The sequence below is a fragment of the Apteryx mantelli genome, chromosome 4, assembly GCF_036417845.1.
Source record: "Apteryx mantelli isolate bAptMan1 chromosome 4, bAptMan1.hap1, whole genome shotgun sequence".
In the NCBI taxonomy this organism is placed as follows: Eukaryota; Metazoa; Chordata; class Aves; order Apterygiformes; family Apterygidae; genus Apteryx; species Apteryx mantelli.
The window spans coordinates 89,153,257-89,168,853 of NC_089981.1; the positions used below are offsets into that span (position 1 = coordinate 89,153,257).

At 43.5% G+C, this 15,597-nt stretch overlaps 1 long non-coding RNA gene across 2 annotated transcripts in view; it reads right to left on the reverse strand.

Moving 5' to 3' along the window:
* Positions 1-15,597, reverse strand: part of LOC106492650 (uncharacterized) — a 386,415-nt gene that overhangs the window by 302,050 nt on the left and 68,768 nt on the right. For both annotated transcript variants that reach the window (XR_010884044.1, XR_010884043.1), the window contains exon 2: positions 7,182-7,895. This is a non-coding gene — a long non-coding RNA (uncharacterized lncRNA). The remainder of the gene's footprint in view (positions 1-7,181; positions 7,896-15,597) is intronic.

Below are 15,597 nucleotides of genomic sequence, written 5' to 3' on the forward strand. Positions count from 1 at the left end.
CCAAACAGTGATGAATATGGCACTCTTAACCATAATATATATTAGCATTGGTTACTGCTTGGGTACTGTATAAAAAAATTAACCAAGATTGTGAATTTCAAGTTGTAAACATGCTGGAAATGGAGGAGAGGGAGATGAAAGACATTTGGACAAAAGGCAAAAATTGCCAAATAAAAGAAATTGCATGGTATTTCTGTTTTAGAAGGAGACCTGGACTTTTAAAGAGTGAGAAGAAGAAGAACTATAGGAATCGGTTACCAAACCCCAGGCTCTGTCAGGAAGCTAGCCTTTCCCACCTTTACTTCGGCGAGAAAAAGCTTCTCATTTAAGGGACCAGAAGTATTTCCTGTTGTCACTGCTCTGAGGCCTTCAGACACTACAAAGACATTGATAACTGGATAACGTTGGCTAAGGTTCCTGCGTCCTTTGGGCATTAGGATTTTTATCAAATGCCGGAGACAACACACTTCTGAAAGGTATCACTGTACATCCCCTGTAGCTAAATACAAGCCTTCGTAGAATAACTTTTAGGTTTCTTTGTTATATGAGCAGTGAGACAGCTTACGTACAATAAAACAAGATCATCTGGTGCTACATGTGGTTAATATTACAAGATGCATTTGCAGGTAGAACACTGCTACCAGCTAGAGAGTTTGATAGTTGGTAATACGTGAGCAGCTTCCTCTCACCGTTCAAAATGATCCTTCGCTGAAGATCATTAGGGCTGGAGAGTTGCATGATCTCAAAAAACACAGAAAGGAACTTTTAATATTCCTTCAAGAATCAGACATTTCTTGTGCAGAAAGTAAGATTTTGGGGCCTAATCTGAAATCAAATTTCAGCTTGACTGAAAATTTATAAAAACAGGCAGAGTGAGTCAAAATTCTTGCCTTAAAAATAGTCTGTGAATGATGCTTCAGCCCCTTCGCCCCAAAACGGCAGCTGCGCCTGACGCCACAGGAATCGGCCGGCCAGGGTCACTGCCAGCTGCGGAGAGCCACACGGGGAGGAACGGCGAGGGGCCACACTGGTGACAGCAAGCACTCGCACTTCTCCCGCGAATAAAGGCTATTTGAAGAAATGAGTACAGGCGGAGTCGATAGGATACAGGCTACCTTTTAATTTTAGGTGAGAGTTTAAGAGCGTACTGACCCACAGCGTGATTACCTACTGGATACGGGATGGCATATAGATTTCACCAGCGCAGCAACCACCCACAGAGGACTCCTGCTCTGAGATTCCCTTTGACCCTACCTGTCCTCCTGCGGTCCCTACAGAGGAGCCCAGCCTGCTAATCAGGCACTTGGCATCTAAACTTCGGTGGTAGAAAACACTTTTGCCCCCACTCCCTTCCAGCAAACTTAGCCATACGCATGTGATGACAGCGAGCAGTGTAATGTATTTTGGATATGGGACAATATGTAAAAGAGTTTTGAGACTGTATATCAAAAATATTTCTGTCCTTAAGTGCTTTTATGGAAACTGTTGAATGTTTTGTCTGAATTCAAAAGAGAAAGAAATAATTGAGGGGAAAAAATTGGCATATAAAATTTCAGTTCATACAGTTAAAACTTGGCAAAGAAAACTGATCTCATAACAAGTGTTGACAACTTTAATACAAAGCTATGTCACCTGCCTTAACTGCCATTTCTTATTTTCCCACAAAAGTAAAGGTAATAATTATCTTCCAAATCCTTACACCTTAAAACTGCATTTCTTCTATTTTTTTTGTGCTTCTTTCTTTATAGGTTCAAGGTAGAACTCATATATATATTTTTTTATACACACAAACACACACACACACTGATAAATATGACCGTATAATATGAACAAGCAAGACAAAAAATAGTGAGGTACCCAGGCATATGCACTATCACCAAGATGAAACATCTCAAGATTAAAAATAGTCTTACAGGTAAAAACAACCCCCCGGGTTAGGTCCCCGTGCTGAGACCAATAGCTCCACTTTCAGGGACTGGGAGATGCCGGGAAAGACTCTCTGCACAGCAGTTAGACAAGGTCTCTCCCAGCAGTGGCATCAACCATTCACCGATGCAGCTCTGCTGAACTCGCTGGACTTGCATGAGGAATGTGTTTGCCCGCGCCCTGTTGAAACCCTCAGAGCTGTGTATCTACATTCCTGCCATCACCAGAGGTGCCGAGTCCTCCCAGAGGCTGGCCAGCTTAGAGAGCAATAAAGCAGGAGAAATATTTTACTGAGACCCTGCAGCTACACTCACAGAGAGTTGTTATCTGGGTCAAGAAATTTTTGCAATGCTGGAGGCTCAGGTTAATTGCCACTTCAGTGAGCCAGTGGAGGCAAAGGTCTTAAAGACAGTGTGATTAATCACTAAAACACATCTAACCTTGAAACGTGCTTACAACTTTTTGCAGGTTGCCTGCATGTGAAAGATGCTGCTCAGCGTGTTCACCTGCAGTGCTTAGAAAGGCAGCAGCTGACACGGGAGAAGATCTATCTCTGAGTAACGAAGCTGCAGCCCAGGTCCTGCTGGAAAGCACTCTGCTGACGTCTGGGACTTGTAAAATCCTTTCAGAGATATCCCCTACTCCTACCAGACCATAGGGAAGCATCATACAAAGCACAGGACTCTCCCCTAAATCCTCTTACCTCCCGCTTTTACCAAGACGTTCTCCTGAAGAGACAAAAGCTGGTGCTTGGCACTCCAGAAAGTGCAAACCCTGTGGTAGTGAATCTGTCTCTCAGCAGCAACCTCAATATATTTGGGAAAGCACTCTGCGGACAGATCAAGGCATGTCCCTTTCAAGCCTCTCATAACATTTAGGAAGTCTTTGTTTAAATTTCCCTTGCCCAAAATCACATGGAAAAAACAAAGGAATTCATATCTTCGTCATAAGCCTTTTTTTCATTTCTGTAGCTGCCTCATTATGGCAACATAATCATTAAGTGAGCAATCTATCAATCAAATCAAAGTAGCATATGCACAGAAACGCCTAGAAAGTATTCCCATGGGAGACTGAGGACTGTGTAAGTTATCGGAGCTCTGAGGAGCCAAACCCTGCTAACGCCAGGAGCTCTCATGCTGGCACTCATGAGATACGCTCCGTCCCCTGCAGACGTGCAGTTGTTCCCAGGCTCCCTCCTAGGAATCTGAAGATGCTGTAAAGGCGTGTTTTACAATCCTAATTTGCTACTGCATTGACTTCCTAAATACCTTACCCCCCGTGTAAAAAAGTTTTGTCTTCTGTATCTGTGATGCATTTACAGAACTCCAAAAAAAGACACTTTGCTTTTTTCTAACAATTCAAGATGCCCCTTGCTTTCCCCATTGAAAACACCCGGAAAAAAAAAAAAAAAAAACAAAGATTACAGAGCTTCTGTTTTCTTTACGCTGCAGTAAACAGTTTATTTCTCTCCATCACTTTTTTTTTTTTTTTTGGAGGGATGCATTTTGCAGTGTCTCATTTTTGAAGGCCACACAACCTGCATAGTTAAACTGGTCAGTGATTCACAAGGACCACTCCAGGCCAAAACTCCAGGACACCCAAATGCAATCAGTATTTCCTGCAGACACACTAATGGTTGAAGATGACAAACTTCAGAAGGCCAACGTTATCTCCATTACAAGCTCCAGAAACTTTACACATATAACTCAGATGTACAAGGCAAAGAAAGACTTTGGGGCTGATTACAGACTTGGCTCAGGGAATAAACACCACAAAAGCTAGTGAAACCTGTGCTCAGCTGAGATCCTGGGAGAGCTGCGGGGGAAGCTCAACAACAGCAGAGATATCCTGCAATACTCAGAGCAGAGAGGTGAAGGGCACTGAGCAAACCGATGAAAGAAACTACTCAGAACGCATCAAACTGTACCTCACCTACAGGAGACATGGAAAGCCAGAATCTCTGTGATACGGAATTGCTGTGGGGATACTGAAAAGCAGATGCCTCACACAGTACAGCAGCAGCAGCCATTTCCCAAACACTGCACAGCTCAGCCCAGCAAGAATTGCAGACTGGCCACCAACAGCGCATCCCGTTTGCCAACAGGAACACAGTTTGTACCATCAGTAGAACTACAGCCCGGAGAGGAGCTTCTACTCATCAGAACCAGTTGTCTCACAGCGAAGCAGACACAGAAGGCTCAGAAAGCGCTAGAAAGTAATGCGTGGCCTCATTAGAGGGAATCTCAGTGCCAGGTGCTGTACAGATTACAGAAAGGCAGACTCTGTCCTTTGAGAATTCACAAAAAAATATAACCTGGGAGATAATACCCAAGTACAGATGGAAGCACAGAAAGCACTGGAGGTTTATCGATCAGAGTCTCAGGGCACTCATGATCTATGTGGTGTCAAGTATTTTTGTAAGCATCACTGCCCTTATGAAGGATTGGAAAGGGCTAAAGACAAAATTGCATGGGCATCTACAGAGAACTCCTCCATCCAAGGCAGAAAGGGAACGAGTGGAAAGGTGCTTCTCCCATGACTTAGCAGTGCAGCAAAGAAGCAAGCCACTCTGGAATGATCACAGTGAAGAGTCAAGGGGGAGAGAGAGGCTGAGAGAGGGAGAGCTGATGGGGCCAAAGGTATAGACTGGAAAAGCCATCTGCAGCACCAAAGCCAAAAAAGTCCTGGTGCAACAACTGAGAGGCAAAGCACTTTTTTCTCTTGCTCAAACATCTGAAGGGGCCTGAGCCCCAGGCACAGACACAGGGAAAGGTAGGGAAGCACAGTATCAAGAGGAATATTTGCCCATTAGATATTCATAGCAACAAAGAGAGTATGAGGTATGGGAGCAAAGTCTAAGGTAGCATGTGACTCAAAGGCTTACTCATCTGTGTAGCCATGTTATGTCCTGTTTTTTCCTATGTGAATGTTCTCTGCCTTCTCTCCCAACTTTCCATATAAATACAAGAGCCTAAGTTGGAGCCTAGTCATCCCAGAGTACCTCAAGAACCGGCAGAGAGTGACAGGGCCTGTTAGAGCATGATTCAGCTCTTAGGTAGCCTGAGGTGCCCTTGCAAGCCCCCAACTCATCATGGCCTGTTGAGGGAATCCAAGGTGCCCAGGCTCTTCAGTCAGTCACTAAGTACTTTGAGAGAAATAAGACAAGCCAGTTCATTGAGACTTGTGGGAGGAAACACGCCTACAAGTGTCCTAGGAAGGTACTTCTCCGGACTTGGGCAGGGCTGTAGCTCAGGCTTATGATAACAGCCTTTATAAATCTAAACCCAGTCCGTCTTTTCTTTTTTGCTGCCATTAACCCATGGCAGGATGGTAACAATAAAAGTTGCTCACTTAATGGCTAGGGAAAGCAACAAATCAAATCAATATGATACACTGGGAGTCATGAGCAGGCACTTCAGTACTGCCAACCCAAACTCATGGTAACAGCTGAAGAATCTTTAAACCATTTTAATAGTTAAGAATAGGTTTTGTTACTTGCATTTTGATGAGCCTTTTATCTGTATGACCCATGAGCAGAATAAAGCTTTGAACTGTAACCTGGATGACTTCAAACTTATATTTGAAAAAGGTTCCTCAATTATCACATGACTGCAGAAGCTGGGATTTAAGAAAAGAATTTGAGAGTGTTACATTCATGAGGGAAGTCACACATTAAGAACACAAGAGCCTTAGTCTGTGCTTTGACAGGTGCATTTTCAGAGGTTCCTCAGTGACTATGTGTTCTAGCAACTGCTAACTCCAGTTCCAGTGTTCTCTGGTTTACTAGTGAAGACTTCTGAGATAACAAGTGGTTGCACTTTTTTACAGCTTAGGCAGGTCTTGCCTGCTGAGCTCTCTTGATCTCTCTTCCTCATGAGGCAATCCCTGCAGGCAGGCTCCGTGCTCTTCTCAGGCCCTCTCATGTTTTTCAAAAATCTAGCTGGTAAGAATGCGCCAGATATGACTAACGCTCATGCTGCAGAAAAGCAAGAAGGCTGAGCATTTATAAAACTACACAAGGCACAGCCCAGAAGTCAGTGTCTAAGGCATTACTCCTGTAAGCTCTGCTCATGCAGGTGATCTCCCAAATCCCTAAACAGTTTCTATGCTACCTTTAGGCTGCAATGGGCATACAGGTGTGAAGAATGTGTTTGCAGTAACCAGATAAGCAAATTACCATCAGGCCGGGGCAGGAGCATTCCAGTACCTCAGAATTTACAAGCTAGTATTGGTCAAGTTGGAGGAATATTTGTGTCTCTCTAAATGTGCTGACATCATGGAAAGTAATGTTACGGATGGACTTCAAGAGGTCACCTAGTCCATTTTCCCTGCTAAGGCAGAATCAAGTACATGCAAACCACATGTTTTTCTAACTGACTCTTAGCAGTCTGTAACGATGAAGACTCCACACCGTTCTCAGGCAGTCTGTTCTGGGGCTCAATTTATTCTAAGGAGTCTTTCTTCTTCTATACTTACAACCCTAACTCTAGCAGAAGAAATTAGTCCTGAGAATGAACGTAACACTATTAAAATAAAGGCTTCCAAAAAAGCAACATAAAGAGGCAATAAATCATGGCACCAATTTGTTAAAAGTCTAATTTATACTTCAGTGCATTTGGTGGATTATTTTTGGAGAAAGCTTCCAACAGTCAAGACCTACAACCACTTAAAAATTTTTATTGGCTAAACCAATCGACCTGCCAACATTAAGCACGAGGTATTTAACAGCATTAACCACCCCATTATCCATTCCCTCACTTATCATGTTCTCTTGTATATAGAGTTTTATTGGGCTTTTGCTTCCAGCTCTGTTAAATGCTGGTGAAATCGCTGTCTTTAGAAGATCGAAAATATCAGGCTGCTAAGGATAGAGGCAAAAGGAACTCGGATTATATTTAACTCACTTACAAATTCGTCATTTAAACTTCTAAGGCCATTAATTTGAAGCCACGATATGCCCATCATTTTAATTTGGGGTTCATTTAAGCCATATGAACATAAAAGAAGCAATTCCCAGGCTTGTCTTCATGGTATCACAGGAATGCACTGCAGAACTAGCACTAAAGGGATGTTGGAGCCAGCACCCCTTAACTTTGCTGTAATTTACCAGAGATATAATTAAACTCAATCTCACAGCATTAGCTTGTTCTGTGTGACGCAAAATAAATTCTGAAAATAGCATTTCTTTTTAACAAAATAATTGTAAAAGCTTAAAGGGGACTTTATAAGTAGAACAGCTGTGCTTTTGCACTTACCGGTCAGGCAAGAGGAACATCCCCATACTTCTCAGTCCTTACTGCCAGGCTGGGGAAACATCCGACTTCCCTGAAAATTCGCTCAAAGTTTCTTAGGGCTTAGACTTTCCTGCCACGGACTCTGGGAGACGTGCTGGACCCCCTTGTGTTGGTGCTGCTGCTGTTCTCTAAGGCATGTGGCTAGTTGCAACTCTTGCTCAACACTTCCTCCATATATCAGGGCACGTGATGGACTATTTCTGCAGAGCCCTTTGGACGGTCAAAGAAGGTCCCTTAAAGGTGGAGCTGAATTATTTACATCTCAGTTACAGGACACTTCAGCAGGATGCAAACAACTCGGTGAGAAGCCAGCCAAAAAAATGAAAGAATATTGCATATTATCTTAGTCTCTCCCCAAAGGAAGAACAAGTCTCTTCCCCACTTATCTTCATGCCAAAGAGGATGTACTTTAATTCAGCTGAGACGAGAACACTGTTTCATATGTTACTGCTTCCAGGCTTCAGCCACTGAGAAGGCTTTCAAGAACAGCTGGCTGTCTCCAACCCAGGTTACAGGAAAAAGTCAACTTGAGGCACTTTCTTTGCAGCCTGGTTTCAGTTCTGCAGAGGGTGGCTGGATAGCTAACCTTGTTCCACTCATCCACAAGCTTTCTCTCCTTCTTGTTATTCACAATGTGAAGAGGAAACCTCTCCACCCATGCTTCTGCTACCTCTCCTGAAAAGAAGACACAAGAATTAACAATTTCTCTGTTGGACAAGGACCAGCACCTGTGGCTACCATGCAAATTTGCACTTATTATACAACTTCCAGGTAGCCATATTAAAGTTCTACCTAGAGCAGCACCCATGTCCCAGGCAACATCTGCCTACGCAGCTTAGGTGGATATTTTGCCAGAGGCACTGCTTTTAACATATGCCCTTAGAAGTTGAATGTATTTGCAGAATTCCCTGCTTTGGTGTTCTTCTTTTCTATGAGTGGTTTGCTCTGAATTGGATAGTTTTGAAACTGTTCCTGAGATAAGCAATTCCCCAATCACTACTTAATAAGAAATTATTTCAATAAAGCCATTGCTCCAACTCTGCAGAGATCCTGCAAAATTCTAGGAAAAAAGTGATGGTTGTTGCTACATCCTGAAGCATTTCTTAGTGTCATGTGCTGTCAATACTAGATGCACACTCAGCTCTGATAGACACTGGAGGCTGCAAACATCATTCAGTACTCACAGAAAAGTGCCAGTAGCTTTTATTGAAATGAATCCGCTGATCACATTAAAACTTTTCTCCTTATGTGGATCATTTTTTAATTAAATTTAAAATAAGGTAATTGCCCACTTCAGTTGTTAAGGTTCTCTAGGGGATGCTTACAATAATAACCATGATTATCTAACATGAGGATTGCCATATGCAGTATTCCAGATTGATCCACAATGGGACACATTAAAAATCAAAAGCCAAGGAGATACTAGTACTGGCTTTGCCAATTTAACATCTTGAAAAGTCTATTTAGAAACTTTTAAAGGGGTAATGAGACATGTGTATTACAGCTGGTGAAACAAAAGCTAATAGAAATTGTTAGATGGGAGAAGGAAAAAACAGTCTGGCAGCAGCATATGAATCACAGTTATAGCCAATAGCTAGACCAGATGCAAGATCACCAGTTTCTTGCTCTCACCTTGTACCAAAATCTTTCTACCAGATAACAGCAGCTGTCACAGAGACCTCCTTGACATGAGCATTGCAATGACAGGCAGAGTAGGTAGAGCTAGGACTGATTTGTGGCTTGCAGTGACTGTGAAGCTGGGCTGCTGCATGCTCAGAAGATCTGGGAACATGCAAGGTTTTCACAAGGCCCAGGAAAAAAAGTTGAACATCCAAACCCTATTTTATCAGGGTGTTACATAAGGGAATGAACTGGAGCTCTTTATAACTTGGCAAGATAAGGGCCCAGGATCAACCATTGCTCTCCAAAGGATATATACCGTAAGCTGGCTTAATTCTTCATTTCCTTGCTATTTGTCAAAAACGTTGCCTATGTAATCGATCCACAGCACCATCACTGATGCAGAATAGTCAAAAAAAGCAGAACTAAGTGACTACTTAAAAATCAACAGAATATAGGCCTCTTATTTCTTCAGTGCGTATCCTTCTTTCTTATTAATATTACCATGACACACACACAGAAACAATGTGGCTAGATAGTCCTACCGCTGGATACAGGATTTTTGGTAGCAAGGAATACAACTATAATTGTTTTGCTGTTACTTCCTGACACATAATATTTATGTGGAGGGAGCTTCCCAATGACATGAAATACAAGGCTGCTTCACTTCATCATCTACAACACCTGCTCTACACTGGCATCATCTCATTGATGCCAACAGTGAATAACTAAGTTATCCTGGTTCAGATTACAGCGGAATATGCAGATCACTCACGTGTGCTGAGCACTCTATCACCTGTCCTGTTTGGTATTCATGCGCTATTCATGGCAGAGAAGCACAAAGCAGATTTGTCAAGACTAAATGTAACTTTCTGCCCTGACTAACCATCCTTATCACCAGTTCCACTGAAGGCTATTTCATTCCGAAGGGCTTCCCACCAGCTCACTGAGGCACAGTCATACTCATACATGGTCCAACACGTATATGCACACGCTCACTTTTCTGTGGTTTCTGCATGAGAAAAAATCAGCACCCATGTGCAGAAACAAAACTGAAATACAAGTGATATGCTTCTTAATGGGAGGGGTCATTTGGACCCGACACCTTCTCTGCTTATCTTGTTAAACCACAGAGGTTTCCCTCTCTGTTAGAGAGGCTTATGCAGATAGCATCAAGCTGTAAGTAAAGAATCTGTAAGACATTTAGGGAAGCAATTCTTCCTGCTCCTAATCCTGCCAACACCAATTGCAGATAAACCCCAGCAGTTTCTATTGGAACAGATCTGGTTACTACTGTAGCAAATGGGGGGGGGGGGGGCAGAGCACTACCCAAGCAGGGGGATGCAACTTTCACTGTGACTCGTGGGTTTTTCAGAGAAAAAAAAGGAAATTACACCATCCAAATTTTTTCGGAGCTGTGCTTTATATTACAGCAGCAGGCTATAACAGCATACAGAGCAGAACAGAAACAAGCTGTGCCTATTCAGGGGAACAATTAAACAGGAGAGCTGTCCCCCCATTTCGAACAATGCAACCAATAAAATTCAGACCGGCACAGTCTCTGGACCCCTGCCCACAAAAAACGATGTGAAGTAGAAAGATGGTATTCCTAAAATCTTTCAAATCCTGGAGACCAGCGGAAAATGTAATGGTATCAGACACCTATAGTTGCTGCTAGATTAGAATAAAAAAGCACTAGAAGTTGTATATAGTACAAGACATTAGAAATCACCAGAAATAAAATACAGAAACACAGGAATGTTACAAATGCTTAACCTGTTGTGTTAGTTTTGTGTTAATAGAAATTTAACATTTTTTATGATTTAATTTTCAATTCCTTCTGTTTGAAACATAGTCTAAACAAAGTACTTTTCACTTATTTGAAAAGGTAAAGAGACTGTAATCAAGAATTATAACCTTGCTGCACAATGCTTTCACTGCCGCCCGTAAAACGCCAGACCTGTTATATAATTATCTACTAATAATTTCTGTGGGTTGATCTAAAAGCCGGAGAAAAGGAATCATTCTCAAATTATGTTGGCATCCACAGTACTTTCCACAGACATCTGCTTAATTTCTCCAAATGCCTTCTGGTTTCATCTCAATTACATTAGAGGAGACGTTCTCACCAAGCCATGGAACAACTTAGCATCCTCCATGCTATTTATCCTACAAATAAAAACACCTTTGCCACCCACACATGCAGCGTGCTGAGCTTACTATGCGAATGCCATCATCGATAGAGCAGGATAGAAAGACTTGCACAGACAGTGAAAATAGCTTCTCTTGCTAAAACTGTAATAGAAAAAATTGCTTAATAAAGAGGTCTTTGATTCTACAAACATGCATGTGTTCATCAATAGTCCCACTGAAATCAGTAGCATCTTACGGATGTAAAATTGAACACTAGTGTTTGTGCCTTTGGAGCCCAAATACACAAACATTTTATGCCATCTAATATTGTACTAATATGGAAATTACAGCACCAGGGGATATTAAGCTTTTATTATATCTAACATATGGAAAACATTTTATTATATGAGATGTAACAATCATTTTAATTGGATACAATCAAATGAAAAATCCCATATGTGTCTGAAAACTGCACCAACTGTAATTACAAATAGGAACTAAGAACACTAAAAATAAGAGGCTGGCAAAAATTATTGTTTTCCTCCATTTTGTTAGTGTTTCAGTTCAGGTATCATTTTCTCAGCAAGGTAAGCTCTTGCTGAAAAAACAGTTCTGCTCCCTTGCTAGTGTGCTTAAAATGCTCTATATAAGAAAAAACTTTGTTTGTAAGCTTCAGATATGTAAGATAACTAATGGCCCATCAAAACCTTGATCTTGCAATCAAAATTTATTCTGACAGAGGCCTTGATTAGTTTGTAATGAACTTACTGTCTCTTCTGGCTTTGCCCTATTCCCTCAGTCAAAACAATACAAAAAATCTAGCTGAGACAGGTCAGGATCAAAGGCAACAAGCCTATTTTAATGGTAATCCTGTAGGATATTATTTCATAAATTTTCAACCCAGTGGAGTCTCATACCCACAGAGCACAGCAGGAATGTGTCCCTAGGTTACCGCAGCCTTAGACTATTCCAGCAGAAGAGCAAGGGAGTGGGAAGCACAGCTAATATTCAGTCTATACACCTACTGGATGTGCACCAAGACCAAACTGGCAGAGAGGCTTTTCTCCCTTCCATGCATAGCAACAGTACAGCTGTTAAGACAATGAATAAAAGTAGGGCAACTGAAAAAATGGGAAATGCAGTTAATTTGAGGGCTTAGGAATGGAACAGACAGCCTAGCTCAAATAAACAGTGAGCACAAAACTAAGCGACACTATAACAGGCGGTATATATTCACCATTGCATTGCACAGGAAGACAAGGAAAAACAAAGTCCCCACTGAAAAGAAACTGCCATCTAGGAGGAAGGAGGCTAGTGTGCTTTCATACAGCTGCCAAGCACGTGAGGCAGGAATTTGGAGACGGCAGTTTGTGTCGCTCTGTATGACCCGGCATTCACATTAAAATAGGATATAAGGTTTGTAAAAGCAGGGGCATTTGGTGCACTGTTTGTCTTGTCGCTGTGCTGAGTTCCCTTTCTCCTCTGAGAGGGAGGAACTGTCTCAACACTCTGAACAGTCCCAGCTCTCTCAGCCTCTCCTCATATGACAGATGCTCCAGTCCCTCAATCATCTTTGTGGCCCTTTGCTGGACTCGCTCCAGCAGCTCCATGTCTCTTGTATACTGGAGAGCCCAGCACTGGAGCCAGCACTCCAGATGTGGCCTCACCAGGCCTGAGCAGAGGGGAAAGATCCCCTCCCTCGTATTTCTGGCAATGTTCTGCCTAATGCAGCCCAGGATACCACTGACCTTCTTTGCCGCAAGCACGCATTGCTGGCTCTTACGGTGCACTTGTGCACCAGGACCCCCAGGGCCTTCTCTACAAAGCTACTTTCCAGCCAGCCAGCCCCAGCACATACTGGTGCAATGGGTTATTCCTCCCCAGGAATAGGACTCAGCATTTCCCTTTGCTGAACTTCATGAGGTTCCTCTCTGCCCATTTCTCCAGCCTGTTGAGGTCCCTCTGAATGGCAACACAACCATCTGCTGTATCCTGCCACTCCTCCCAGTTTTGCATCATCTGCAAACATGCTGAGGGTGCACTCAGTCCCATCCCCAGGTCCTTAATGAAGATGCTAAACAGTATTGGACCCAGTATCGACCTCTAGAGGACACCACTAGGCCTCCAGCTGGACTTGGTGCTGCTGATCACAACCCTCTTAGCCCAGCAGCTGAGTCAGTTTTCAGTCCATCTCACTGACCACTTTTCTAGCCCATCCTTCATCAGCTTGTCTATGAGGATGTTATAGGACGGAGTGTCAAAAGCCTTACTAAAGTCAAGGTAAACAACATCCACTGCTTTCCCCTCATCCACTAAGCCAGCCACCTCATCGCAGAAGGCTATCAGGTTGGCTAAGCAGGATTTCCCCTTTGTAAATCCGTGCGGACTACTCCCGATCACCTTCTTGTCCTCCACATGTCTGGAAACAGCATCCGGGATTAGTTGCTCCATCACCTTCCCAGGGATCAAGATGAGGCTGACTGGCCTGTAGTTTCCCAGATCCTCTTTCTTGTCCTGCTTCAAGATAGGGGTGACATTTGCTTTCTTCCAGTCCTCAGGAACCTCTCCTAATCATCGAGTGGCAATGACATCACCCAGCTCCCTCAGCACCCGTAGGTTTAACCCAGCCGGGCCCATGGACTTGTGTATGTCTAGTTTGTTTCAGTGTTCTCTAACATGATTCTTGTTCAGCAAGGGGAAGGCTTCCTTGCTCCAGACTTCCCCACTGGTCACAGGGACCTGGCATTCCTGAAGGCTGGTTTTACCAGTGAACACTGAGGCAAAGGAGGCATTCAGAACCTCTGCCTCTTCTGTATCCTTTGTCACCAGGGCCCTTGCATTTTCTGCAGCCTGCCTTTTGGTGCTTATGCACTTGTAGAAGCCTTTCTTGTTGCCCTCAATATCCCCTGCCAGATTCAGCTCCAGGTGGGCTTTAGCTCTCCTAACCTCAATCCCATTCCTGCATGCTTAGACGGTGCCTCTATATTCCCCCTGGGTCACCTGTCCCTTCTTCAAGTGGAGCAGGAGCCTTCCTCACGGTGTCAGAAGTCACCAGTTTCCAGCCTTTGCCACCAAGGGAGTTTCCACATTCTGACCCCAAAGGCACTGATTCTGCCTGCCCCTGTGCTACAGTTGGAGGTTCAGGCTCCTGAAGCTGCACAGTCTCAGAGAAGATCTGGTCAATCTCTTTTCTTATCCTCTATGATGCTGCGCAATCTGTTGACCTCCCCCTGCAGCTCCTTGACTTGGCAGCAGAACTCCTCAATCACTGCATACCTCCCGCAGGCAAAAAGACCATCAGCCCCATCAAGAGGCTCCAGGCATTTCCTGCAGCCCAAGACTTGCAGAGCTGCATCATCCTTCTGAAGTTCCGGCTGGGTCAAAGCCTCTGCGGTTGCAGGGACAGTTGCTCCAATAACCGTTGGGGTCTGTGCCCTGCGGCACGTTACTGCCATAGCTGAGAACACGTATGCTGGTCTGAGCAGTGTTGAAAGGCCCTTTTTCAGGCCCTTCTGCGTGAACTGCTGTGCCAACCGCTGCATCTGTTAGCTGCTTCTGTTAGCTGTACTTGAAGTTAAAGACATGCCATGTGGAAATCGTTATGCAAAGCCCACGCACCAAATGCTTCTAGACTGTGTCTGTGCTGAAGGCCTGAAATTTACTTCCACAAACCCCTGACTCCAGGGTAAAGACATTCTTCCTGGTAACACCTGATGGGCGAGTTCCTCCCTCCTAACTGTTGCTGTTTGGGCTCCACGAATTATCAGTGGCAAGAGACAGGCACCTGCCGTGAAGGTGCCTAGGCTTATCCCACCTAGCTTATTCCTGCACTGACAGGAGAGGAAGCCAGCTGAGCCCACACTCTTAACTAGGCAGCTTGCTGGCTACACCCCTGCTCAGGCTACGTGCTTAACAGGCAGGGAGGTGCAGTTTGGAGTTAGCATAATCTCTACAGTCACAAGCAGGGCTTTTTTTTTTCCTCCTCCTAAAAATCAATTGAGATACAAATTTCATTTCAGTTCTGATATTCTTGATTGCTGCTTGCCGAAAAATAAAAATAATTGTGTTACAGAACTGTCAGTCAGCCCCACTTCTTGTATTCACCTAAAGTAAAAATAAGACCATTTTAAAAACAAAAAATCGGCAGGTTCTTAATCTTTATTCAGCACTGCTGCCTTTTCATCCCACTTTAGAAAAACTGCTTCTTCATGTAATCAAGTAATTAATGTTTGAAGACTATTAGCCACCCTAATGCATGGTGATTTATCAGTGGTGATAGGACGTTATCCCAGTTTGACCCTGTAAGAGGAAGAGGATGCCACCGAGTCTCTTATGAAATTAATAGCAACAAGGTCAGATCCTAGAAGGCCTGCAGAACTTTGCCAGGACTGAGCCAGTCCCAAAATAACTTCAAATCATTTTTAAAGGACACAGAAAAGCTTGCTTTTTTTTTTTTTTTGCAGCCAAAGCATCAAGACCTGGAAGGGATGCAGGAGGATTCTTTAAGATGTCATCCCTATCTCCAATGGCTCTTTGAGAATATACATAGAGCTGCATTGGTGGCATCTAGCAGAGCTTCTTCCAGCCTTTCTCAGCAGTAAAGTTCAGTTGATTAACTAATCAG